General features: G+C 41.6%; 1 pseudogene; it reads right to left on the bottom strand.

The window, feature by feature from the left end:
* Positions 1-19,846: 19,846 nt before the first annotated feature.
* LOC144685377 (protocadherin alpha-C2 pseudogene) lies at positions 19,847-22,315 on the bottom strand (annotated as a pseudogene).
* Between the last annotated feature and the right edge of the window lie 4,721 nt (positions 22,316-27,036).

Genomic DNA, 27,036 nt, shown 5'->3' with positions numbered 1-27,036 from the left:
CACCCTCCCAGGCAGTGCATTCCAGACCGTCACCACCCTCTGGGTAAAAAGGTTTTTCCTCACGTCCCCCCTAAACCTCCTGCCCCTCACCTTGAACTTATGCCCCCTTGTGACTGACCCTTCAGCTAAGGGGAACAGCTGCTCCCTATCCACCCTGTCCATGACCCTCATAATCTTGTACACCTCGATCAGGTCGCCCCTCAGTCTTCTCTGCTCCAACAAAAACAACCCAAGTCTATCCAACCTCTCTTCATAACTTAAATGTTTCATCCCAGGCAACATCCTGGTGAATCTCCTCTGCACCCCCTCCGGTGCAATCGTATTCTTCCTATAATGTGGCAACCAGAACTGCACATAGTACTCCAGCTGTGGCCTCACCAAGGTTCTATACAACTCCCACATGACCCCCCTACTTTTGTAATCTATGCCTCGATTGATAAAGTCAAGTGTCCCATATGCCTTTTTCACCACCCCACTAACATGCCCCGCTGTCTTCAGCGATCTATGGACACACACGCCATGGTCCCATTGTTCCTCAGAACCTCCTAGTGTCATGCCATTCATTGAATACTTCCTTGTCAAATTACTCCTTCCAAAGAATGATACCTGAAATACGTGGGTCTACAAATCAGGGAGGAATTAACAGACTGACTCTCTTCTTTTGAAAAAAGGAGGCTAATAAAGTTGTAAAATGTTTGACAGTAGTTCCAGAGCGAATATTTTCTCTTGTGGGAAAGAGCATTACTAGAGGGCATGAATGTACCACCGTCAAGAAGAAACTTGATAGGAAATTCAGAAGAAACATCTTCACTCAAGAGTAGTAAAAATGTGGAACTCGCTACCGTGAGGAATGGTGAAGCCAATAGTATGAATCCATTTAAGCGGCAACTAGACACGGATATGAGAGTAAAGGGAATAAATGGTTACCATGGTTGATTTAGATGAAAAAAAATGAGAGGAGTCTCGAGTGGAGAGTAACACAAACATGGACTGGTTGGGTCGATAGCCTGGGGGCTGTATATCCTTTGTAAACCTGTGCAATCATGTATGTCAGAATTATTCACCAGGGTTGTTTACTTTAATGTAAAAGGAGGGTTTCACAAATCTTTACAATGATTGTAGCGAATGCTTGATGAAATTGCCAAAATCTAACATGTACTGGACAACCAATCATTATTGTTCGTTAAAGACCGAATCTAATTTAAAGGAGGATTGCTTGTGATTTTAAATTTTACTGGCCACTTTCCTCCAAACCTTTGTTTGCTGCATTGACCAAGCCAGAGTTACGGTTAGACGTCTTCACGAATTGGACTGAATCAAGAAGTCAAAATGACCTCAGGTTTGTTATCATTCATACTGTGAATGTTCATGAGCACATCATCTAATATGTGTGTAAACTGAGAAGCTTAATCTATTGACTGGAAGTTTTTTTTTCTCCTCAAAACACTACTTCCTTTAAAATGCAAGTATTTTTTAATTCCATTCTCACTTGTTTTGGAATGCACAGACTTGTACTCGAGCGGGTACATGGCAGCTGAAATATGACACTATCCCTCTATTGGGTCACATCATCGCCCAAGCCAGTAGCTTTCAGTTTGAATAACAGATTCTTTGGGCGAGTCTTCCAAAATGGTGATCTTATAAACTGATTGTGGAAACATAGGCGCCTTGTCTCTGGCATCCTACACTAGGATTAATATCTAAACAGTTCCAGGTCTTCTGGGATTTCGTCATTTTTTCTCGGTTAGTGCTAACTGTTGGATGAATTGTTTTTCTCTGTTCAATGAGTATTCTGCTTTCAATATAAGCTTCTTTCCATTGTCAATATGGATTTCACTGTAGAAATATTCGTTCACAAGGCGCCTGCAGGTCTTTAGGGAGCTATTTCCACCATCCAGGACTTGTGTGTATGGAATCACGAAATTAAGGCGCATTATGGAAAGAAATAATGATAAAAGAGATTCACTCTGAGTTTAAACTCAGCAATGCCTGACCTGTGACTGCTTCCCAATGACATTGCATGCAAGGGAAGGCGTTTCTATTTTCCAGTGCTAACGCCATCCTGCTGCCAAACTTCACCAGTAAAGTTCAAATTATATAGTATCAGTTGCATTTCTTCCCGAATTTAATACTAAACCTTGGAAGAAATGTGTCATAAAAGAAATATATCAACCAGTATGTTACGCCAAGTAGAATGAACAGTGAAGTAACACTTGCAAATCCATCCTTACATATGTGTTCGCTGCAACTGTGCATAACTCCTACACATGCATAACAGCTTGCAAGCGTTAATGTAACAAAATGAAGCTTGCTAATGTGAGGGCACTTCCTTGTATTGCAGATACGCCACTGAAATATTTATACATAATTAATTGTGAATTATTACGAACGCAGTCTTAGGGCTAACACTACATTCAACCCTAAACCTGCACTGATTTCAAAACTTTCTTCCTCTCTATGTTCATCTGTATTTCTTTCGGTCAATAGTACTTTACGGATGTTTAGCGCTCTGATCTTATCCTTCTCCCAAACCACAAGCATGCATCTATCTACTCACACGCTCTTCCCGGTGTTAGTTCAGGCGCATTCTATTCCAGCCCATTCTCACGTAGGACTTTAAAAGTTTCGAATCCATTGATTATTTTAGTCACTTTCCTCTTGCAATCCACTGAACCCTTATTTTGGCCTCTTCCAGCCATTCTTTGAATAATTTCATCTTTTCTCCTACGCTCCCCTATAACTTCTCATGGCTACGCTATACTTGAAGTTCTCAATGCAAAACTCGAAAGATGGCTTGTTAGCCGTAAATAAAGGGGACAGAAATAACATTAGGCCTTTGGATCTGCAGCTTTTACTCATATTGACATCAACTAGACATAGATAGAACCTTGCTGCAATACTTCAGGGGATGTCTGCAATTACGAATCAATCTCAAAAGCGTCTGTTGCAAGCTCCTCACCTCACTGGTTACAGTGCTCTTGCAGTTTGAATTCTGGAAAAGTTCTTCATTCCCATCCGTGAGAGTAATCTTGCCTGAAGATGCACTGTACATGTGCGGATACATCACTTGTCTCTTAGCCGTACCTGAAGTCGAGCACGCCTCATACCGGAACCTCTGTGAAAGGGGATCGCCTCCAAATACTTCCACATAGTTGGGAACTATTTCAAGGTTCCTGCTGGCTTTCTCAATTCCATTCAGCGAATTTCGTGCTGCGAAACAACAACAAGTGCCCGGGCAATCATTCGGAGCAGAAAATCGGACTTTGTTTCTGTATACCTTGACGGCGAGTATCATTAAAACAACTAGAAAAATAAATGACGTTATCCCTAACAATATGACTAAGTAAAGGCTGAAGTCAGTAAAGGAACCCGGATCTTCGGACAAACTGTTCACGTCCGAAAGCATTTCCGTACCACCGTCGGTCAGCAATAAGATGATTGTCATCGTAGCTGAAAGCGGCGGTGAGCCGTTGTCTTTTGCAGCGATTACCAACCTTTGTTTTGAACTATCTTTGCTCATAATGCCTCGGATAGTCCAGATGTCACCTGTGTCAGGTGAAATGGTAAAAAGCCCCGGGTCTGTACTCTGCAGAATTCGGTAAGACAGGTGTGCATTTTGACCAGAGTCGCCATCAGTGGCCGACACCTTGGCAACTAGATAGCCCGGTTCTGCAAATCGAGATACAGTCTCTGTTACTGTAGATCCATACTCGGGCAATGGATATACGATCACAGGAGCATTATCATTCTGATCAAGGATAACCACGTCCACAGAGACATTACTGGATAGTGGTGGGACTCCATGGTCCATAACCTGAACTTGTATCTGAAATTTTTTGAGTCCTTCGTAGTCAAAAGATCTTTGAGCAAATATGGTTCCTTTCTCTGATTGGATGTTGACGTAATTAAATACTGACTCACTCTGTACTTGTGTCGGTTGGATGGAATAATTTAGTCGAGAGTTCTGGTTTAAATCTGGATCGAAAGCTGAGACCGAAAATATAGACGCTCCAATAACATTGTTCTCCATCACATAAGCTGTATATAAAGGTTGCGTAAAACATGGTGCGTTGTCATTTATATCCGAAACCTCCACCAGGACGATTTTCTTAGATGTGAGAGGCGGAGACCCTGAATCGCTGCAGAAAACTGTGACTTCATACCTGGAGACAGTTTCACGATCAAGTAACTGCTGTGTACGCAATGTTAAGTATTTCTTGGAGGAATGATCCAGTTGAAATGGAAGGTTTTCTGTGATTTGGCATTCTATCCGTCCATTTTCTCCTGAATCTTTATCTGTTGCACTGATTAGAGCTACAACTGTCCCGGGCACCGAGTCCTCAGGAACTGGACTGAACAACGTAGCAATAGTCATATCCGGGGCATTATCATTTATATCCACAATCTGAATCAGTACATGGCAGTAAGCAGGAATTGAGAACGGTCCCTTATCCATTGCTTGGACATTGATATCAAAAGCACTGTTTTCTTCATAATTTAAATTCCCCCTGACTCTGATTTCACCAGTTTTGAAATCCACAGTAAAAAGTTCCCGGATTCCAGCAGAGGAATAACGACTGAATGAATACACTATCTCTCCATTAGAACCATCGTCCACGTCAGTGGCATTTAGCTTGATCACCAATGTCCCTTTGGGTGTGTTTTCCAAGAGACTGGCCCTATAAATTGACTGGGAGAACACAGGCGCGTTATCGTTCACATCTTGTGCAACGATGAATATATCCGCAGTTCCGGATCGCACGGGGACCCCGCCGTCTTTGGCTATCAGCATTAACCTGTGACTTGATATCTTTTCCCTATCCAGTGGCCTTTTCAGAACTAAAACCGGCATATCTTCATTTTCATTTCGGCTTTCAACATGTAAAGCGAAATATTCGCTTGTACTTAGCTGGTAAGATCGTAGGGAGTTGGTCCCTACATCTGGGTCGTGAGCGCACTCAAGTGGATAGCGCATCCCTGGTGCGGTCATCTCTGAGATTTCCAGGCGCAACTGACTTTTTGGAAACATCGGAGCATTATCGTTCACATCCAGAATCGCGACTTCAACATCGTAGAGGCTGAAAGGGTTTTCCATCACTGTTTCTAAAGATAACACACACGTTGTACTCGGTCCACACAGCGCCTCTCTGTCAATCTGTTTCTTAACAGATAAATTACCGTTGTTCAAATTTATATCGAAGTATTGTTTGGCCGGAGCAGGCATAATTCGAAAGCTGCGAGCTGCGAGCTCATTCACGGTTAAACCCAAATCGTCTGCGATATTCCCAACAAAGGAGCCTAGATGTAGCTCCTCAGGAATTGAATAGCGAACCTGGCAATAAATTGGACCCCAGGTGGAAAATACACAGAGCAACAGCGACCATTGTGACAGCCAGTGTCGTTTATAATATCTCATTTCCAGCACAAAGCATCCCAATTGTTTCAGCGCGACAGTTCGGTTCGATAATTCCTTCCAATGAAGCTACTTATACATTTTTCTCCTTGAGGAAGGAGCAGATTATACGAAATACCTGTCCTTTTAAAAAGTCAGGAGATCGCTTTTCTGCCGATCTTCGTATTTTAGCGAAAAATCACCATTTGGTTTCGAATGTAAAATCGCTGACAATGGCCCGGCCTTTTTAACATTAAACTCTGGCTGGTTGTGCGCAATGATGGATGGGAAGCGAAGGGGACAGCCAGGATTTCCAGCCACATTGCAGCTTCTAATTGGTGGATGACACATAATCAGGCCGAGCCAATCAGACATGTACACAACTCTTAAAGCTGTAGTGTCTTAGAAAATCATTGGGTGACTTTCATATTTATGGTTGTTCAATCAAAAATGCAACATTTCCATTTTTAATGGATTGCAGGTCTCTGTTTACATTTCTGTTAATATCAGTGGAAAGCCTATATCATTAAGGTAAGATATCCAGCAAATCCAGAAATATTGCCTAAAATTCTTGCGGTATTTTATTGCTTAGCTGTTGTCAGCTGGAAGCTAAAGTCAAATACATCAAAAATTCGCCTAAACGATGTTTTCAAAACCTGTGTGTATTATATTCCTTTGCCAATATATCCTTTCATATCAGTACATATCGCTATATTGGTTATATCATATCGTTAAGCTATTCAGACAAGGTTTAAAAAAACTAGTGTTTCATAGGAAAGGAGTTTTTTTAGAACCATAGCTATGCTGTTTAAATTAAAATCATGTACTTCAACTCTAAGCTTGTTGACAACTCTGTTTCACAGTAATCATATTAATAATACAGTCATTGCAATCGATATGAACAATTCTTACAACATTAAAATGTTATGGTTATGAAGATTTCTTTCCACTAAATAATAAAGATGAGGTGGAAAAACACTGGCTAAGAGCTGGTACAACAAATGCTTACGCATACGGAATAGTAAAGTTAGGGCTTAGTATTTTAGAAGAGGACAAACCTGGAATTCTGTCCAGCAAACGCTCTGGCTTCCGCGCAAATGACGCTGTTAAGTCTGACATTGTTAGGTTTATATTAGGTAAAGGAGATGGAGCGAAATCGGGTGAATGCAAATTAGTTATGATTATCCATAACCTAATTAAAGAAGGAGTAAACTCGGGGAGCTGAATTACCCAATGTCGTTTCAATTCTCTCAGCTCACACAATTTGCCTTATGTGTAGCTGCAGTGCACTGTCTCGCCATGAGAGCGGTTGTTCAAGTCAGTAGCGTTTAAGTTTGATGACCAGAGCTCGGCTGGACGACTTTCCCAACAGGCTGGCAGTATAAGCCGACTGGGTAAACAATTTTCCTTTGCACGATATACTGCGATTCAAATCTAGCAGATGTAACAAAACAGTCACATGTCTTTTAGACGCGTCACTATCTTAGTCGAGTAGGGATAACTTATGCGCCGATTGTTTTATTCGATGCAAGGAGTTGTTTAGCAGATAATTTTTACATCGCCACTACCGGCGTGTGTGCCTAGGATGAAATATTCCAGGAGAACAAGCTCGTAAGGATCTGCTTCCAACGTCCGGACCTAACATGCTCTCAAGGGGGAGTGGCATCTCTGCTGTAACCAACAGGTAGATTTCTATAATGAACGGACACTTTGGCAAATCGTAAATTATATATCAAATGTCTAAAGCAAGCCGGTAGGGAATGGGGGACTTTATATTCACATACTTTTCATGGAATAGTAAAATGACGCTGTGCCTCCAATGTAATACTGCACAAAACACTTCACTAGTTCTTTCCTCTTAGGCCAGATACAATCTGGAAAAAAAAATGTGAACTGAGGACTGTTACATATCTGAATCATCCTCGACAGAAATATTCCCAACAAAGTCACCCCGTCGGTGATCTTCAAGAATTGAGTAACGACTATGTCCATAAACTAAGTAGCAGCAAATGTGCATAAACCATAGAAGTTAGCACTTTTAAAGTGTTACATATCCTGCAAAAGGCCTTCCAAAGGCTTGGTATTGTCGCCATCATTCAGCTATGTTTCTTTCGCACTTTAGTTGACAAAACAAAGTCAAATTTGGACCAGCGAGTGCCTCTGGTGATACGAAGCTCTTCCCTCGAGGTGGATTTTGGTGAGCAATGGCTTGCAGCATGCGTTATTACTTTGCATAGTCTCTCTCCACAGTGACACATCAGGCAATCCTTCATTTTCTATTTAACTAGCAGATAGTTTCAGCGTTGTTATGAAGTTCTTCCGCAGATCGCACAGATCCATATTTTACGTGGCATTATGGAGCTTGGTGATTAACCTACTTGGTTCATGATCAGCTCCTTATTCTTCACTTCATTCTTCATATGCCAGGTACATTTAGGGAAGAGTTCTGAGGTTCCCAGCTGCTAACCGGGTGAGATTCGTGGACGCTTCTGGGGGCCTTCATCAATAGACAGCTCTGAATTTGCTATGGCTCTGTTGTATTCTCCGATAATTACGGTTTCTCTTCGGACACCTGTGGCAAGATGCGTCGGAAGATAGGGAGCCAGCGGTTGTGTTCGTGTGGTAAATCTCACAGCGCCGTCCAGTTACACGCCAATACCTTTTATTTTAATGGGCAATTACTGCCCATTACAGCTTTTAAAACACCTCCAATTTTGGAATGCTCAGCGAAATATTTTTATCATTTACTCCAAACCATTCCATTCAAACACGAAGAAACGCTTTGCGCAACATCGTAAAACGTGCCATTTAGTTATGTAATATAGCTAGCAATGCATAACGGCAATCGCGCGTGTCGTGATCTCCAGTCGCATTTCAGCATGTCTTTAGTGAAATAAACTGCCAGGTTTAACCAATTATGATACAACTAGCGGGCCTTGCAATCCTTTGTCAAGCTTTATTGCCTTGCACTTAATAAAGTTAGCATTATATTTTGGAAATTTCTCTTACTGTACTAAACTGTTATTCAAGAAAAGACTTGCAGTAAATTATTTGAGAATAGATGTCATAGCGAATTAACATAATAACATTTTAGGATTTTTTTTAGATGCTCACTGATTTGTTGGGATGATATTTTTTTGTCTTCTGTCTCTAAGGGGTTTATGCGAATTAAGTTTGAGCAGACTAAACGCAGTTGTAAATTCGTGCAATTCCACTGTACAATGCTGCCTCCAATATGGCACTCATTTGACAACGTAATTTGGAGGGGCCAAAGCTAGTCCATTAACATGAAATATCGCACTGGGCAAAAGAGCAGTGCTTTGAAGATGGGGTTGAACTACTTAGGCAAACCTATACAAACATAAAGGTGAACTTCGCTATGCATTTAAACGGCGCCATATTTGGCCTGGGACTGTTTCACAATGGGCACTTCTTGAACTGCAAAACATATCCATTCTTCAAACCTAACATCACTATGCTCACGGCACTCAGATTCACCAATGAAGTTAAAACTATCTAGTAGTCGCTTTATTACTTTCAGAAGTCAACACACTATATTAAGTAAACATTTTCCATAATTTCTGACATAAACGATTTTCATATAACATAGAAAAGCAAAATATTTTGAAAAAAAAAACCTTACGAATGAGCTTAAACAGCTTCGTATAAAGAAAACAACATTGATTCCCCAAAACCAAACTGTGCCTGCTAAGCGGTGCTTCTCTTAATATTGGCCTCAGACCTCCTTGCTTGGTTTATAACCTCTCTCCGGTTACTATTTTAGGTGGCCTAGTAAGTTGGGAGCAGGAAGCTGCAAAGGGCTATTGGCGGTTTGAGTGATTGGATTAAACTGAGCAGATGCAATTCAATATGGGCAAGTGTGAGTTGATGCATTTTGGAACTACAAATGATTGACCAGTGCATTTTCTAAATAGCAAGAAGATAGGAACTGCAGGTGAATAGACCGATTTAGGGCTCCAAGTACAGAAATCACTAGAAGTGAGTGGACAGGTACGTAAAATGATCTTAAATGATAATGGAACGTTGGACTTTATTTGAAGAAGACTGAAACACAAAGAGGCAGCAGTTATACTGAAGATGTTTAGAGCTCTGATAAGACCCCATATGTAATACTGTGTTCACATGTGAAGCACAATACCATCTTTAGTTGCTTTACAATTCACTTTCACTCCGACATACTAGACTACTTAGATACTATGATAGGCCATGGCCGCAGGCATAAGACCTGCTCGGCATTCAGGATTAAGTTGATGAATGGCAAATATCATCCATGCCACACAATGGCGCAAGGCAATGACTATCTCCAACAAACGAGAATCAACCCATTTCCCCTTGACATTTAATGACATTACTCTGAACTCAACACCATCAACATCCTGGGGTTTAAAATTCAGCAGACGCTTAACTGAGCCAGCCACGTAAATACGTGGTTAAAAGAGCAAATCGGAGGCTGGGGATTCTGTGGAGAATAACTCACCTCCTGATTCCCCAAAGCCCCTCCATCACCTACAAAACACAAGTCAGGAGTGTTATGGAATATTTTGCAATTTCCTGGATGATTGCACCTCTAGTACTCAGGAGGCTCGACATCATCCAATTCAAAGCAGCCATGATTGGAACTCCATCCACCAACTTACACATTCTCTCCCACCACAGTGGGGTGCAGTTGCAGAAAAGTGTACCATCTACAAAGTGCATTGCAACAACTCGCCAAACCTCCTCCGATAGCACATTTGAAACCCACGACCACTGCCACCTACAAGGACAAGGGCAAAAGGTGCATGGGAACAGCAACACCTGCAAGTTTATCTCACTCTCTAACAGCATTGTGCATGTGCCTCACCACACAGACCGCAGCGGTTCAAGAAAGCGACTCACCCCTACCTTCCCTAGGACAATAAAGGATGGGCAGAAAAATGATGGCCTTGCCAGCGACATCCACGTCACATGACTGAATCAAAAACTGTACAGAGTAGATTCATCAGAATGAGAAAACTGTTAGCTAATAAAACAAGTTTTATAAACTAGGCTTTTATTCCCTTGGATAAAGAATGTTAAGGGATGAACTAATTAAAATGTTAAAAATGATTGAGGGTGATAGTATAAAGCTATTTGCTCGCATGGGAGAATCTAGAACAACAGGGAGAAACCTTTAAATTAAAGCTAGGTCGTTATGGGTTGATTTCTCTGCATAAGGGAACTAGGAATTTGGAATTCTGTGCCCAAAACTGGGGTTGACTCCAGGGATCAATTGAAATTATCAGAACTAAAATTCAGGTGCTTTTGTTGTTTAAGTCTTAGGCATTATGGAATCAAGGCGGGTAGATAGGGTTAAGATGCAGATCCGCCATGTTGTAGTTGAATGGCGGTAGGTGTTCGAGGTGCTGAATGGCCATCTACTGCTCTTATGTGCATCGCAAAGTTTGCATCAACTTAATCCACAGCGCTGAAGTACAGTGCTCCGAATTCAGACCAATTGCATCATCTCGGCCATGCTGAGCATCAACGAGCGAAATATTCAGATTCTTTCAATCCCTTTGATATTGAAATCTCCGATAACCCAATTTTGGTGTTTTTTTTTGCCAACCTTTGCCTTCTATCAACTCTCCCCCTATAATTCTCTCTTTGCTGCTATACTGCAGTATGACTATGACCCTCGACAATTCACCTAGACTTTTCAATTTAAAGCGCGAATGGTGCTTTGATTAGCCGTAACTATTAAGGACAGAAATACCAAAATAAGCTCAGATGCAAGATAATTGATATCTCTGTCACCTCTCTGCAACAGCTGGATAAAGGCGGACGATTGTGTTCCAATGTTTCGACTGGTGTCTGGAAAACAAGAAAGAAACTCAAAATGTTTTTGCTCTCAGAAGCACCTCACCTCACTATTTCCGGAGTTCCGGAAGTTTGAATTCCGGAGAAGTTCATCATTCCCACTCGTGACGTCCTTCTTGCATGTCGATGACCTGTGGCTGTCAGGGAACGTAGTATCCCTCTGAACCGTGCCTGAAGTCGAGCAAGTGTCATAGCGGAAGCTTTGAGAAAGTGGATCGCCCCCAAACACTTCGACGTAGTTCGGACCAATTTCAAGATTCCTGCTGGCTTTTTGAATTCCGTTCAAGGAATACCGGTCTTCGAAACAACAACACGTGTCCAGGTAATCGACGTGAGTACCGAAACGGCTCCTGTTTTTATGAACATGAATGGCGAGGATAATTAAAACGACGAAGAAAATAGATGATGTGATGCCTAAAGATATTACTAAGTAAAGGCTGACATCATTAAAGGAACCTGGATCTTCAGAAACACTGCTCGCGTCAGAAAGAATTTCCGAATCACCATCTGCCAGTGACAAGATGATAGTCAATGTAGCTGAAAGCGGCGGTGAACCATTGTCTTTTGCACCAATAACCAACCTTTGCTTTGTGCCATCTTGGCTCATAATGCTACGGATGGTCCAAATTTCACCTGTATCAGGTGATATGGTAAAAAGTCCAGGGTTAGTAGCCTGAAGAATCTCGTAAGAGAGGCGTGCGTTCTGACCAGAGTCGCCGTCTGTCGCCGACACTTTGGCTACTAGATAGCCCGGTTCTGCAAATCGAGATACCGTCTCCGTTACTGTGGATCCATACTCGGGCAATGGATGTACAATCACAGGAGCATTATCATTCTGATCAAGGATAACCACCTCTACAGTGACGGTGCTGGAGAGTGATGGGACTCCATGGTCCATAACCTGAACTTGTATCCGAAAATTTTTGAGTCTTTCGTAATCAAAAGATCTTTGAGAAAATATGGTTCCTTTTTCTGATTGAATGTGGACATAATTAAATACTGACTCACCCTGTACTTGTGTCGGTTGGATGGAATAGTTTAGTCGAGAGTTCTGGTTTAAATCTGAATCAAAAGCTGTGACTGAAAATATAGACGCTCCAATAACATTGTTTTCCATCACATAAGCTGTATATAAAGGCTGCGTAAAACGTGGTGCGTTGTCATTTATATCCGAAACCTCCAACAGGACGATTTTCTTAGATGTGAGAGGCGGAGACCCTGAATCGCTGCAGAGAATCATGACTTCATACCTGGAGACATTTTCACGATCAAGTGCTTGTTCTGTACGCAATGTTAAGTATTTCTTGGAGGAGGTATCCAGTTGAAAGGGTAGATTTTCAGTGACTTTACATTCTACCTGCCCATTTTTCCCTGAATCTTTGTCTGTTGCACTGATTAGAGCTACAACCGTCCCGGGCACCGAGTCTTCAGGAACTGGGCTGAACAAAGTAGAAACTGTCACCTCTGGGGCGTTATCATTTATATCCACAACATGAACAAGCACACGACAATAAGCAGGGACTGCATCAGGTCCCTTGTCCATTGCTTGTACGTTGATCTCAAAAAGATTGTTCTCCTCATGGTTTAAATTTCCCCTGATTCTGATTTCACCGGTTTTGGAATCCAGACCAAAGAACTCACGGACTCTAACAGTTGTGTGGCTTGTGAAAGAGTATATAATCTCTCCATTCGAACCGTCATCCAAGTCAGTGGCATTTAGTTTGATCACCAATGTCCCTTTGGTTATATTCTCCAGAAGGTTGACGTTGTAAACTGGGTTGGCGAACACAGGCATGTTGTCGTTGGCATCTTGCACACTGATTATTATCTGAGCCGTCCCCGACCGCGCAGGGACTCCCGCGTCTTTGGCGATCAGGCGTAATCTGTGATGTGATACTGTTTCTCGATCCAGTGACCTTTTCAAAACTAACACTGGCATGTCTTCAGTTCCATTTCGGCTCTCAACGTTTAAAACAAAGTTGTCATTTGTCAGTAGCTGGTATGATTGCAGGGAGTTGGTTCCTACGTCTGGATCGTGCGCGGATTCAAGTGGATAGCGCGTTCCTGGCGCGGCCGCCTCCGAGATTTCAAGGCGGAACTGATTTTTGGGAAATGTCGGAGCATTATCATTTATGTCCAGAATCTCCACTTCAACATCGTGCAGACCGAAAGGGTTTTCTGTCACTGTTTCCAAAGATAAAACACATGTCGTACTTGGTCCACAGAGATTTTCCCTGTCAATCTTTTCCTTTACAAATAAATTACCATTGTTCAGGTTTACGTCGAAATATTGTTTCTTGTGACCAGGCACAATCCGAAAGCTGCGAGGTTTGAGCTCCTTCAGGTCTAAACCCAAATCATCTGCGATATTCCCGACAAAGGCGCCCAATTGTAGCTCTTCAGGAATTGAATAGCGAATCTGCCCTGAGCTTTGATCGAAGAACATCACACAGAACAACAGATACCATTTGAACAGCCAGAATCGTTTATAATATCTCATTTCCAGCACAAAGCATCCCAATTGTTTCAGCGCGATCGCTCCGAACCTTTGAAATATTTTTTTAAAATATTTTTTTCCAGCGAAAGTGCCAGATTATATTAGAGCTTCTATAGATTTAAAATTCTGGGTATTATCGCTCACCGATCTTATTATTTCTGTGAAAAATCGCCACTTGCTCGCATTCCGCCCGCCAACCAAGCTGCCGGGTCCGCTGTTCAACGCGAAACTGTGGCTGAATGTGCGCAATGGAGGATGGGAAGGGAAGGGGGGCTCAGTCAGGATCTCCAGTCATATTGCATCTTCTGATTGGCGGATGGAACAGAATCGCATCCAACCAATCAGGCTTGCGAACATTTCTTAAAGCTGGAATGTCGCAGAACATCATTGCGTCGATTTCACATTTATGGTTGTTCAATCAAAAATGCAAAAATGCAATGGTATCAAAAAAATTGTCTGGATTACATTTGTCTACTAATCAATCCTTTAATATGAGTCCATAGCGTTGCATAAATAAGTTAAGATATCCAAAAGTTGTTTAAATACGAAACAACTAATCGAATCCAATTAAACTTCGTTTTTGACAACTCCTATTTGCAGGAAGGGTAATCTTAATGCTGACATGTTGGAACTGAAGTCAATATTTTTCACGAAATGGCGACCGTCCTCAACCATTAACAATGAGGCAGGAGCGCACTGGTAAGCACTCATGTTTACATGCACAAAATCTCAAAATTGCAACTAAGCCACTGAGAGATGGCACCCAGGAACACTTCTTGCACATAGGGTAGTTCAAATCTGTAATGTCCTCCACTAAACTGCCGTGAAAACTGGCATAATTGGAGCTTTAAAGATTGACATCGATAGTTTTTTGTTAGGTGTAGCAAGAGATAGGCAACCAAGGCCTGTTAAATGGAATTGAGGTACAGATTAGTTATTAACAAATTGAATGATGAAGCAGGAGCGAGGGAGTAATGGCCCGCTCCTGTTCCTGTATTCTCAGCTCACACACTGCAATAGAACAATCGCTCTAATCAGTAGTATCCTTTTAGGTGAGTCTCCAAACGGACTGAACTTGTAAACTGACTAGGAAAAAAATTGAGTACCTTGCTGTTGGCATCGTTACACCAATTAGCACCTAGGCAGTCCAAAGTCTATTAGCGCTGCTTACATATGTAGCGATTATGACTAAAATATATTTCTGCTGTTTTCCGCTGTTGAAGGGGATTTATATACACGCGGGCAGTATTTAATCGCCGCTCTGCACTTGTGTCTCCAGAATTAAATAATGGTTCAGAACACCATGTGCAAAGTCCCGAACTTCTACACACTCAAGAGCAAAGTGTGACTATGGTGTAATTAACTGCGAGATTCCCAAATCGATCTCATTCTTTCCGGAAACTGGTGGAATCGTCTTTGACATCTACAGTTTGTTTTTACCAATCCTGTAGGCTCTGGACTTTCCACGTCCCTTTTAGTGCAATATCCCAACCATACTCTTTCCAGAAAGTGGCTGTTTCATAAACAACATTCCATCGTTAAATTCATGCACATATCATATTTCCCGTACCAGACGCAATCCGAAGAATGCGCGCCGGGAGTTGTAACACACCCGCACCTAAATCGGCCGCAATATGACAAGTGCAACCATTTGTAGCTCTCCAGTAATCGAACAACGTGTTCCTCCATAACCTAAGTAGGGGAAATGGGACATAACCTACAGCAGTTGCCATTTTAGCAATGCTCTTAAGTTTAACTGTTCAACGCCCAGCAAACAAGCCTTCCAAATCCTTCGGTACCGTAGCATTTATTTAGACTTCTTTCTTGCGCATTTGAGGTCGCAAAGCTGCATCAAATGTCGACGTTCTAATTCTCTCGCAGCCTGTCCATACTGAGCATTGAGCTTGGACTCACACGATGCACACATGCTTTGAATAGCCTCCCCACAATGGTAGATCAGGCTATGTTTCATCTTCTAATTAAGCAGCGGGTGGTTAGACCGTCCATATGAAATAGTGATACAATTCGGAGCGAACTATACTTCACATGGTATTGTAAAGCTAGCATTCTGATCCAAAGTGATCATGATTAGCTCCTCACCCCCCCTTGAACCGCATCATTTTCCACTTGCATTTAGCTGTGGGCTCTGATGTTTTGCGAGCTTCAGCACTCGCCAGCAGGATCTTTGGGCTTTTGTTGAGATGTGGAGATTTCGAAATCTTAATTAGAGGAAGGATCTGAGTTTTAGTGTCTGTTTGTAGTCGCTGATTCTTGCTTTTACTTATCTGAGATGTGGTAGTAAGATAAGGATGGAAGACGGACTGACGGTTTTGATTTGGCAAGTCTCAAAGTGAAGTTCAGTTGTACATCAACTCGATTTTATCTGTGATTTTATCTGTACCTTCTCTCCACAACATCATTCTGGCATTTCTTATAATAAAGTTCATGTCAGGATTTTGCCCAGAATAGTTAGCTCTAGTTAGTTTAAAAACCCATCCTTCTTTGAAACGATTATTTCCGTCAATTTCTCAAAGGTACTGGATCATACTGATCTAGCGTTACACAATTGCCCATTCAGTTTTGCCATGTGTCTCGTAGTGCCCGTTAGGCAAAAGTGGGTCATACTGATTTCTAGTCACGGTTCGGGTTGCCTTTAATGAAAAGGCAGTTTAAACCAATTATCGTAATCAGCATAACATACACGTGAGTTCTCTGCAACCTGTAGCCAAATTTTCTGCTGTGTTATCAAAAATACAGGTGTTTTATTTTAATACTACGGAGCTTTTCATTTCTCAACAATATTATTCATCAACAATAGTCTCACTCTTTTGTTTTTCCCGAGTGTCACATAAAACAACCCACTGAAAATTGTCATTAAAATATACATCTTAATTAATTCTACGTTTAACAGTCAACACATATCTTTTCACTAATGTTCTGCTGATTACATCTAAAACAATAATATTTCTGCTTGGCAGCATTGTTGTTCGATGGCAGTGAATAGGTGGACCACTATCTGCTGATGCTAACAATATTGTGGATAATATGACACAGTAAATTATTACATTGCGTTTTAAGTTAATAGTTCAATTTATCTCTGGCCGTTGGGAATACCTTTACCTCTTCCTGCTATAAGCGTTTTATGTGAAATGTGTTTGGACAGACGACGCACAATTGCAAATGGGTGCAGTCCCACTGCAGAATGCTGACTCTGGTTTGGCACTCCTTTGAGAGTGTCAGCCATCATGGTTAATGTGTTAATGTGAAAGATCACACTACAGCTGTAGACCAGTGCTTTGAAGATGAGGTTAGTGCACTCAATTAAATGATCAAGAGATGGTTCATTGTACATTAGAGCTGCGCTATCACGGACTAAGGATTCGTTAATGGTTGGCATTGCACAAAATGGAAAAAACAATATCCAATTCTCCAATTCTGATATCGCTCTTCTTGCAGAACACAAATTAACCAAGAATGGTCAAGTTAAACAGAATTCTTTGTATTCGTTTAAATTCAATGCCAAACCTTAAGAAACGCATTGTTGCAATTTCTGCCGTCACGAAACATAAAACTAACATTGCATTAAACACCTAAATGAATCAGCAATGAATACTTACAAATCCATACTGACCTATGCTTTGGTGGAAGATACACATTTAAAAACTTTCTCGATTAGTTTCTGAATTTCTGATTATACATATATAATCGAGGGCGCATTTGCATAGTGCAGAAAGCCACTGAAAGAATTCGCCAAAATGGAAACGAATGCATAATAGAACACAAAATTCATCCAAAAAACAACTTTAGGATGGATGATTCCTCTTAAGACTAATGGTCCTAAATCTTTCTTCCTCTCTCCCTAGTCTCTCTGTAGAAAATAAGCTATGTGGCAAAGTAAATAATGCAAATGTAACGGTAAGTTTCAAGGCACACAGAGATCAAAGCATGGACAAAATAACGCGATTGACCTCAATTTAAGGAAATGTGAGGTCGACGTGGCTCAGTTGGTAGCATTCTCGTTTTTGAATCGCTGGATTCGGCTTCATGTACAACTCCAAGGCTTAATGACGCTCCAGCGTAGTGCTAAGGGAGTGCTGCACTCTCAGAAATGGTGCCTTTCGGATGAGACTTTAAACCAAGACCGCCATTGGCTTGCTTGGGTGACCGTAAAAGGGTCCAACTATTTCCAGAATGAACAGGGGAACTGGCCCGAGTGTCCTCAATTTACATCACAAAAACAGATTATCTGGTCATTATTGCATTGGTAGGAGTTTGCTGTGTGCAAGTCGGGTGCCGTGTTTGCTAAACTGCATATGTTCTTCAACAAAAACAGAATTACCTGGAAAAACTCAGCAGGTCTGTCAGCATCGGCGGAGAAGAAAAGAGTTGACGTTTCGAGTCCTCATAACCCTTCAGTTATCGATTGCACTGTGCTTATTTTAGTGTTCTGATAGTTTGCTTGTTCCTGAACACCATGTATATATCTATGACTCGTTCCTCTTCCAGAATTCAGGGCAACTGCAGTTCTTCTTCAGTTCTGCTGAAGGGTCATGAGGACTCGAATCGTCAACTCTTTTCTTTTCCGCCGATGCTGCCAGACCTGCTGAGTTTTTCCAGGTAATTCTGTTTTTGTTTTGGATTTCCAGCATCCGCAGTAGTTTTTTGCTTTTATACATATGTTCTTCATTGGCTGTAACGTGCTTTGTGATGCCCGGTGGTCCTGAAATGGCTATATAAATGTAACCCTTTCCTTTCTATTCATTCACTTTGAATATAAAAATAAGGCTCTGAGTGTTTTCAGAACGGCGAAAAACACGGATACATGAATGAGCAGAGAGATTTAAGGGTCCAAATACAAACATCAGTAAAAGCTAGTGTAAAGCTACAAAAATAACATTCAACACTTTGGAATTTTGCTCTTTTTCTCAGAAGAGCTGAATTGCTAAGTGGTGGATGTTGCTTTAGAGCTTTACAGAGCTCAAGTTAGAGAACTGGAGAACTACATTCAACTGGGCGTACCACACTTGAGAAAGGATATATAGGTTTTGGAGTGTGTTCACTGCAGATTCCCCAGTCCGATACGAGGTCTAAGAGAGCTAAATTAATAATACCGATTGCATAGTTTATTTTTGCATTTACTGGAAAGTAAAACATTAAGAGACGATTTAAATGAAATGTTTAAGACAAGTGGAGACTTTCAAAGAGTAGATAGGGAGAAGCGATTTTTTTCTGGTGTGGGAATCCTGAACAAAGAGGCATAACCTGACAAACTATAACTAGTGACATTCAAGTGATGTCAGTATGCAATCCTTCACACAAAGTTAAGTGAAAATCGGAACTAGCTCCCTGAAATGCCGATGCGGATTCTCAACTGAAAATGCCAATGCTAAGATTGGTATATTTTTTGCAGTACAGAAGACTTTAGGGTTATGGGAGCAAGGCGGGTAGCTGAAGCTAAGATACAGATCTGACATGTTCGAACTGAAGAAGGATACAGGTGCTGGGCGGCTTTCTCCGGTCCCCAAGTTTACGAATGTTTTCTGTCAATCTTATCGATTGCACTGTGCTTATTTTAGTGTTCTGATAGTTTGCTTGTTCCTGAACATCATGTATATATCTATGACTCGTTCCTCTTCCAGAATTCAGGGCAACTGCATCACTCCCTACCTTAAGTCATTCTCATGCAGAATTTAAGAAGTGTGAAATATCTTGATTCTTCCAGTCTGGTAATCTGCACTACACTAATTACGGCGTCCTTTAGCCAATAATTAACGTACCTCATCTTTCTCACCTATAATTCTCACTTTGTTGCTATTTTCCTCGATGATTCTTAGCAATTAACCTAGAATTCTTAGTTTACTACTGGAATGGAATCATAAATAGGTGTGACTATTTGGAACAGAAATAGCAAGAACATTCAGATTTGGGCTATAACCTATATATGGCATTCTCTGCCATCAACTAGAAAATGTCAGGCCCTGGTGTGCCAATATTTCATCGGGCTCCATGGAGTCATTAAGGCACAGGAGAAAGCTATTGAGAATATGGATTCCCTGGAGGCCTGCACATCAGTAATAAACTCAAATATGTTTCGGGTTTTAGGAGCACCTCACCTCAATATTCATAGTGTTCTTGTAGTTGACATTCCGTAGCACTTCTTCATTCCCGCTCATGATCTTATCCTTGCAGCTGGATGACCGGTATATGTTCGGGAACATAGCGTCTCTCTTGGCTGTACCTGACAATGAACACGTGTCATAGCGGAAGCTTTGGGAAAGTGGATCCCCCCCGAATACTTCGACATAGTTCGGAACTATTTCAAGATTCCTGCTGACTTTTTGAATTCCATTCACGGAGTTTCGTGCTTCGAGGAAACAACAATTGCTTGCGCACGTTTGTGCACCAAACGAGTTTCTGCTTTTATGGAGCTTAAGGGCGAGGATAATTAAAATGACGAGGAAAATTGCTGAGGTTAGTCCTAACGATATAACTAAGAAAAAGCTGATATCACCAACGGGACCAGGATCTTCAGACAAACTGTCAATTTCAGAAAGCATTTCCGTACCGTCGTCTGTCAGTAATAAGATGATTGTCATCGTAGCTGAAAGTGGTGGTGAACCATTGTCTTTTGCACCAATAACCAACCTTTGCTTTGTGCCGTCTTGGCTCATAATGCTACGGGTGGTCCATATTTCACCTGTATCAGGGGAAATGGTAAAAAGTCCCGGGTCAGCAGTCTGGAGAATCTGGTAAGAGAGGTGTGCGTTCTGACCAGAGTCGGCATCTGTGGCCGACACCTTGGCAACTAGATAGCCTGGTTCTGCGAATCGAGATACAGTCTCTGATACTGCGGATCCATACTCAGGCAATGGATGTACAATCACAGGAGCATTGTCATTCTGATCGAGGATAACCACCTCTACAGAGACGCTGCTGGAGAGTGATGGGACTCCAGAGTCCATAACTTGAATTCCAAATTGAAAATTTTTAAGTCTCTCGTAGTCAAAAGACTTTTGGGAAAATATAGTTCCCTTTTCTGATTCGATATGGACGTAATTAAATACTGGCTCGTCCTGCACCTGTGTCGGTTTGATAGAATAGTTTAGTCGAGAGTTCTGATTTAAATCTGGATCAAAAGCTGTGACTGAAAATATAGACGCTCCAATAACATTGTTTTCTGTCACATAAGCTGTATATAAAGGCTGCGTAAAACGTGGTGCGTTGTCATTTATATCCGAAACCTCCACCAGGATGGCTTTCTTGGATGTGAGACGCGGGGACCCTGAATCACTGCAGAGAACATTTACTTCATACCTGGAGACAGTTTCGCGATCAAGTACCTGTTCTGTACGCAAAGTTAAGTATTTCTTTGAGGATGAATCCAGTTGAAATGGAAGGTTTCCCGTGACCTGACATTCTACCCGTCCATTTTCTCCTGAATCTTTATCTGTGGCACTGATTAGAGCTACAACTGTCCCGGGCACCGAGTCCTCTGGAACTGGACTGAACAACGTAGGAACAGCTACCACAGGGGCGTTATCATTTAAATCCACAACATGGACAAACACGTGACAGTAAGCAGGAGCTTGAGATAGTCCCTTGTCCATTGCTTGTACATTTATCTCGAAAACACTCTTCTCTTCATTGTTTAATTCTCCCCTGACCCTGATTTCACCAGTTTTAGAATCCAAACCAAACAGCTCACGGACTCTACCGGAGGCATGGTTACTGAAAGAGTACAGAACCTCACCATTAGAACCTTCATCTAAGTCGGTGGCATTTAACTTTATTACCAATGTTCCTTTGGGTACGTTTTCTAATAGGCTGACGTTGTAAACAGACTGGGAGAACACAGGCCCGTTGTCGTTAGCGTCTTGTACACTGATTATTATCTGGGCAGTTCCGGATCGTGCCGGGACCCCTCCGTCTTTCGCAATCAGCACTAACCTGTGACTGGGTGTCGTTTCCCTATCCAGCGACCTTCTTAAAACTAACACAGGCATTTCTTCATTCGCATTCCGGCTCTCAACATTTAAAGCGAAGTACTGGTTTGCATCTAGCTGATACGATTGCAGGGAATTGGCTCCCACGTCTGGGTCGTGGGCGCGCTGAAGGGCGTAGCGAGTCCCTGGTGAGGCCCCTTCGGAGATTTCAAGGCGGAATTGCGTTTTTGGGAAAGTGGGTGCATTATCATTTACATCGAGAATCTCCACTTCAACGTCGTACAGGCTGAACGGGTTTTCGATCACTGTTTCTAAAGACATCACGCACGTCGCGCTCGACCCACACAGCTCTTCTCGATCTATACGTTCTTTCACAAATAAATTACCTATGCTCAAATTTAGCTCGAAATACTGCTTCCTGGGGCCGGGCACAATCCGAAAATTGCGAGCTGAGAGCTCCTTCGCATTTAAACCCAAATCGTCCGCGATATTCCCAACAAAGGCGCCCGGTTGCTGCTCTTCAGGAATTGAATAGCGAATCTGGCAAGAAATTAGATCCCAGGAGGAGAATGCACAGAAAAACAATGGCCATTTTAACAGCCAGTGTCGTTTATAATATCTCATTTCCAGCACAAAGCATCCCAATTGTTCCAGCGCGACAGCTCGGCTCGATAATATATTCGTATTAATGTATCATGGAAGTAGCAGATTGTACAGAAATACCTGTGCGTTTTAAAATCTTGAGATAAATTATTTGCCGACCTTCTTATTTATCCGATTGATCCACACTGATTTCGAGTGCAACGCCGCTTACAATGCTGCACGGCCCGAGGTCCCACACTGAACTGTGGCTGCAACTGCGCAGTGGTGGTTGGGAAGAGAAGGGGGCGCCTCGATCACCAGGCACATCGCAGCTACTGATTGGTGGATGCAAAAATGCACACATACATCCAATCAGGTTTTTGGACATTCCTTAAAGCTAGGATGCCTCGAAAAATCATGCGTCAATTTTATATTTTTGGTTGTACAGTCAAAAATATAACCAACCACATTTTTTCAAAATTTGCATGGTTTATATTTCTTTGCCAATCTATTCGCTGTATGAGCATACGTTAGATATATCATTGGAATAAGATATCCAGAAATCTCTGAAATAAACTTGATTTAGTGTTTTATGGGCGAATAGTGATGATTATCCATTGTAAGTTTGGCGTTGAAAATGACAAGAAATATTTACTTGTAACCGTTTAAAATTTCGCAACACCAAAGTTACCCTCACTCCTATGATAATAATATAACTCCAAATGTGCTGTTGAAAACTGCAATGAAACATAGTGACTCCAAATTAATCTTGTTGTTGGCAAAACCACTTCACTCTGCTGTAATCGAAATATTAATGTCCACTGATTGGAACCAATACCAATAATTTTGCCTTAAATAAAACGATAAGATATTGTACTGTTATGACGATTCCTCTACCAATGACAACAGTGAGGTGGAACAGCACTGTGTTATGATATGGCGGGTGGTAATTGCCAGCTGACCGTTTCCCAAAGGGAAACTTGGCCAATCTATCACAACAATTTGCAATTTGTATTTTATTACCAGAAGGTATGTGGCACTTATTGCTGTACCTTTATAACGCACGGTGGGAGGGAGTTTGCGATTTCACCTCATGAAATATTGGTGTTTTTAGCTGTACAATAGTTTATACCTTACAAAACACGTGCACCTTTTGCAGGATATATTGCTAATTGTCAGTGTAATCACCAAGTAATGCTTTAAAGCAACTTGGGGTGCTATATCATGACAAAGGGATGGCTTATTAAATACCTCTGGGACCCAAAATCATAAGGAATTGACATTTTTGAATTTTAAATGTACACATAGAAACAAAGAGCATCTATGACACATTCAGGCGTTCATTTCTGTGTCCACCGAAAAAGAGCTAACTAGACTAACGCCACTCTCCGGCCCTTTGTCTGTAGCCCTGTAGGTTATGGCAGTTCGAGCACATATCAAGTATTTTTTAATATGATGATGGCTTCTACCTCAAGGACCCTTTCAAGCAGTAAATTTCAGATCTCCACCATTCTTAATATGGAAAAAAAGTTTTTCTCAACGTCCCTCTAATCATTTCACCAATTACTTTAAATCTATATTCCTTGGTTATTGATCTCTTTGCTAAGGCCTATGAATTCTTCCTAACTGCTAATCTCGGCTCCTAATATCAATTAGGTTGCCCTTAAACCTCCTCTGGTCCAAAGGAAAATCCCAATCTATTCAAACTTTCCTCATCGCTAAAATGTTTCCAGTTCTGATAGCATCCTCATATAACCCCTCTTTACCCTCTCTGGTGCTATCATATTTCTCTGTTATGTGGTGACGAGAAATATATGCAATGCTCTTGCTGTGGTCTAATTAGTATTTTACAGAATGTTGGGATAATGTCCTTTCCCTTATATTCTGTGCCTCGGTGAATAAAGGAAAGTATCTTCTATGCATATCTATTTGGTCTGTACCTATAGGTCTTTGTAGGGAGGCACACCAGGTTCCTTCTGTTCCTCTAAACTTCTCAAGATCATTACATTTATTTCGGATTCCCTTACTTTACTTGCCCCTCCCAAGTGCATAACCTGACAATTCTTACATTTACTATCACTGGTCACTTTTCTGTCCAGCTCACCTGCCCCTTGATTTTTTCTCCACTGTAATCCATAGCTATCGACCAGTTAGCCATATCCCATATTCTAATTTCTATGCCTTGCAATCCAGAGGTCTCAAGCGGGGGCCGAAGGCAATGAATTAAATTTTCTCAATATTTAATTGGAGGGAGATTTTTCCCATCCAGCACCTTCTACTGCATTGCAACAGTGACTACACTACAAAATACTTCACTGCCTGTAAGGGGCTTTGACACATCCAGTGTTCATGAAAGGCATGATGTAATGGCAAATCTTTCTTTTTGGATCCCCGCTGTACTGGAAAGTGACACAATATCCCATGGGGCTGAAGGACGGAATTTACAGCTAAGGGACAAAAAAGGTAAAATTACATTGCTCCGTGTCATCTATTAGTTATCAACTAATAGGAAAGATGTTGGAGAACAAATTTGCAAATAAATTATAGAGAGATGCCTGCATTTTAGGGTAGTTAGAATGAGAAACTTAAATTATGCGAACATTGCCTTCGATATTAGTAGCATGTTGAATGACAGAGAGGAGCAGGAGTTCCTGGAATGTGTTCAGCTGAATTTTCTGCAGTAAAATATTTCCAGTGAAATGAGAAAGGAGGTATTGCAGGACCTGGTTTTTGGAAATGAGTTCGACAAGTGCACCAAGTGTCAGTAGGTATCACGTAGGTAATCGTGACCATGGCATCATAAATTTCACATTGGCTGTGGAAAAAGGCAAGGATCATCCAACGTAAGAATAATAAATTGAGGGAAAGCCAACTTCAATGGGGTTAAGAAAAGAACAGGCCCAAATTAATTGGAATCAATTGGCAGCAAAAAGGATAACTGGACAACGGGATTCCTTCAAAGAAGAGATCGTTCAGGGACAGCCAGTGTACATTCACACGAAGGAAAAAAGATAGGGCAAACAAATCTAAAGATCCTGGACAATGAAATAGGTAGAGAGCAGGATTAAGCAGGAAAGGGTTGCATATGACACATGTCAGGTGGATAATTCAATTGAGAATCAGGCTCAACATGGAAGGCTCAGGGGGAACTGAAAATAAACCAATAAAAGAAAAGAAAGGGCATAAAAAGGGACTGGCATCTAATATAAAAGGGAAACCGAAAATCTTCTATAGGCAAATCAATAGTAAGGGTGATAAAAACAGGACTGGGTCCGAACAAGAATCTAGAAGGGGATTTCCTCATGGAGACAGGATTCATGCCTGAGTAACGAAATGAAATGTTTGCATTTGTCTTTACCAACGAAGAACATGCTACCTAGGTGATGGTGATATAGGAGGTAGTTCAGACACTTGGTAGATTTAAAAGTTAATAAGGAAGATGCATTGGCAGACTGTCCGTACTTAAAGTTTACAAGGCACCACGACTGGGTGACATACATCCAAGGATGCTGAGGGAAGTGAGGGTGGAAAGTAAAGAGGCACTCGCTATAACTTTCTGATAGGGCTGGAGAATTGCAAATGTTACGCCCAGGTTCAAATCAGGGAGTAAAGATAAACCCAGCAATTACAGGTCAGTCAGTTTAACCTCAGCGGTGGGGAAATGTTTTATAATTCAGGGCAAAATGAATAGTCATTTGGGGAAATGCGTTTTAATTAAGGAAAGCGAGCACTTTGTTAAGTCAAAGTCGTGTTTAACCTCCGCGCTTCCGTTTTTTTTGATGAAATAACAGACGAGGTTGATAACAGTGGGGTTGTTTATGTGGTGTATATAGGCTTCAAAAATATATCCGACAGAGTGCCATACAACAATTTTGTGAACAAATGAAAACTCAAAGAATAAAAGGGACAGCAGCAAAATAGATACAAAAGTGACAAAGTGACAGGAAACAGAGTAATTGTTTTTTTTTGGACTGCGGGAGGTTTAGAGTGGAGTTTCCCAAGAGTATGTGTTAGGATCCCTGCTTTTAGTGATATATATTGATTTATTTTTATTTATTCCTTCACAGGACGAGGCGTCGCTGGCTAGAACAATATGTATTGCCCATCCATAATTGTCCTTGAGTGGATGATGGTGAGCCGCCTTGTTGCTGCAGCCCATGTGGCGTATGTACACCTACAGTGCTGTTAGGAAGGAAATTCCAGTATTTAGGCACAGGGTCATTGGAGGAAGGTGCTGTAGTTCTAAGTCAGGATGGGATGTGGCTTGGAGGGGAGCTTGCAGGTTGCCGTTGTCCTTCTCGGTGGTCGAGATCGTAGATTTGGAATCTGCTTTCGAAGGAGTTTTGGTGAGTTGCTGCAGTGCATCTTGTAGATGTTACATACTAATGCCACTGTACTCCCCAACGTGAAGGGATTGAATGTTTAAGGTGGTGGGTGGTGTGCCAATAAAGTAGGCTGCTTTGACCTGGATTAATTGTTTATCATTCATGGGTTGTGGGCTTCGCTGGCTGGGCTAGCATTTATTACCCATCCATAGTTACCCTTGAGAAGGTGGTGAGGAGTTGTCTTCTTGAACCACTACAGTCGACCTGGTGTAGGTGTACCCACAGTGCTGTTAGGAAGGGAGTTCCAGGATTTTGACCCAGCGACAGTGAAGGAATGGTGATATATTTCCACGTCAGGATGGTGAGTAATTCGGAGGGGAACTTCCAGGTGGTAGTGTTCCCACCTATCCGCTGCCATTGACCTTCTAGATGGTAGCT

This window comes from Cetorhinus maximus, chromosome 10 (assembly GCF_964194155.1).
Source record: "Cetorhinus maximus chromosome 10, sCetMax3.hap1.1, whole genome shotgun sequence".
In the NCBI taxonomy this organism is placed as follows: Eukaryota; Metazoa; Chordata; class Chondrichthyes; order Lamniformes; family Cetorhinidae; genus Cetorhinus; species Cetorhinus maximus.
The sequence above is the reverse complement of the archived record's forward strand: the minus strand, read 5'-3'. Positions and strand labels throughout refer to the sequence as shown.